Source organism: Trematomus bernacchii, unplaced genomic scaffold (genome assembly GCF_902827165.1).
Source record: "Trematomus bernacchii unplaced genomic scaffold, fTreBer1.1, whole genome shotgun sequence".
NCBI lineage: Eukaryota > Metazoa > Chordata > Actinopteri > Perciformes > Nototheniidae > Trematomus > Trematomus bernacchii.
Window position 1 is genome coordinate 7,785,540 of NW_022987705.1, and position 2,737 is coordinate 7,788,276.

The window sequence follows — 2,737 nt, forward strand, 5'->3', positions numbered from 1 at the left end:
ACTCAGCGTACCATGGCCCTAAATGTATTTAACTTCTGCTAGTGATAGGGGAGGGACAACAACAAAAAAGTCTTTTGACGAGTCATTGGTATTTGAAGCCTGTTCGCCTGCATTTCCCTGCCAACTTTGGACAGAACAAAAGTGAAAGAAATGTTGGAAGAGAATAGATCTATTCTAGACTCTAGAGCAGGGCTCTCCAACACGTCGATCGCGAGCTACCGGTAGCTCGCGGGCAGCTTTTCAGTAGCTCGCCGCTCGATTATCGATTATAGTAGTGTAGTAAGGTTGCTTATTGATTTTTCGGCCGCGGCTGGACAATAAGGTTTTTTTATTTTAGAATTTTTTCTGTCACACGAATATCAAATGGTCGGTGACGCAGAGCTCAAGGAACAGACGTGACAGCAGCACAGCGACAACACACACGGAGCAGTCTGCTTTCTCCACCAGCACCAGTCCAGAACCAACAGCAGAATGACCCGCTCTGAATCAGGCCCTGTCGCTGCGGCTCAGAGACACACAGGCAGGGATTTGTGTTTTTTGAAAAACACTCGTTATCGTCATGTCAGGTTTTTGGTGGATTTAATCAAGTCTTGGATTGCAGAGTATGAATGTCCTCTTGCTATTTTCAGTTGATAAATACTTGTGTAAAGTTTGTGAAGGCAGGAGGAAAGCTTCCGCGATCACCGTCTCCTCTCCGTTCCTCCAAACCCCGCCCCCTCCCTGAAAATAATGAGTGACAGGCTGATAGTGACCCGATAGAAACTTTATTATTCACTTAATCACTGATTGAGATATGTTGAAGCTAACTTAATCTCATACATTCATGGGATTTATGTAACAGTAAGACAGAGAATGTAAGTGTGCACCCACATGCACTATTTTTGTTTTTATAATGCTGTTGTAAATACTCCTGTTGTCTGCTGTGTTCAGACTTAAGTCACGTGTGTGATGCCACATTCAAGACATTCAGTGTCTTTTTTTTTTTAACAGAAGACCGTTGCTAGAAGCTGCAGCTAGACTGCTGAAGTATTAGTTTTTTGTTTTTGAGGATGGAACCATTTTCACACACAGATATAGGGAGGCTAGACCTATACAATTGATTTATTATGGTTTATAATTTAATGTCAAGACGAAGAAGAAGAAGAAAAAGATGGCTGAACAACTGTTCAGTGTCAATCCTGTGGAGATCTCCAAAATAATGTTCAGCTTAAGTCTCAGCAAAACTCACAACATTTCTGGAGCCTTGTAGACCCTGAAAACTATAGAACATTCACCAAGCAGCACTGAAAATGTCTGCTTTATTTGGTTCTGTTATACATACCTTTGTGAAGCAGCTTTTTCTGACATGAATGAAATCTAAATACAGAACAATACTGACTGATGAACATTTAAATGACTCTATTAGAGTGAACCGAAGTGGGTACACTCCAGCATACAGTACACCTGTATGGTGGACTCCATGCAGTGCCATTCATCTCACTAACAAAAGAGTGAAATGCTTGTAAGGTGGTGATGTGAAGTTAAGATTTTTGATAAGCTTTAGGTATTGCAATTTCACACGTGTACAAAAGTATAGCTTAATTCAACTGATGAGGGCTATGTGAATAAATGTAAGCGATGTGATGCAAGTAGCTCTTGGCCACTTTCATTTTTTGAAAGTAGCTCTCAGATGAAGAAAGGTTGGAGACCCCTGCTCTAGAGGAAGTTAATGTACTGAGAAATATTTGATTGTATGCCCCACCCAAGTCATCCAAACCAGTGGTTCTCAAACTTTTTTCAATAATGTAGGCCTACCCCCTTTGGAAAAAAAATGCAGCTAAGTACCCCCTGATCAGCGCAAAAACTATTTGTTTGGGAAAAAATGCCTATATAAAGAGGTACAGTACAGCCTGAGCCTTGCCCCATCAGTGTCTGATTTATTAAAACAACATTGTAACTGAGAAACACTTAAATGTTTACAATCCATCACTAAATTCATGGCAAACCAATTTTAACATCATGCAATAACGCTAAGACGACATTAGTTGCATTGAACTGATCTTTTTAATAAGTTGCCAAGCAACGCTTATTGTTTAGGTCCTTTGACACGCAGGCAGTCATATAATTAACTAGAACTAGCTAGATCTGATAGATTTGGACATAAACGCGAGTGAAGTATAACCGGACGCGAGAGAGAGATCAGAGATCAGATCAGCTGCTGCTGACGGAGAACACGCAGCTCTTCCGGATCACAGCTCCACCCGCTGTGATGGACCGTTTAGCGGTCCATCACGGTTTAGATCGTTTTATGATAAGAAGAGTGCAGGTTGTCTTCCAAAGAAACACATTTAAAGACTTGTTTTGGTCAATGCAACAAAACATGCTTTATATGTGTGTTTATAGTAGTTTTTAACATTACAGTAAATGAGACCATTTAAAAATATATATTAATGTGATGAATGAAGGAAAGAGCTCTTGACTTTAAAGGTTTGACTATCACTGTATCAGGGAACTATTGTGTGTTTTCATTTCAAATGGATTCCAGTTGCCATTTTCTGCCAGGTATTGACTTGTAAAGGTTTTATAAAGTTCATTAGAAATTCAATCTTTAATTACTGTTGATGATTCTGCAAAGATAACTGGAAATGAAAAAGTCATATCTAGACGTCATATTCAAAAACGACCTTTGTCATAAGATAAAAAAAACCTAAACCTTAAAATGAAAGAGTTCCAAAAGTATTTTTACCACACCTATTCA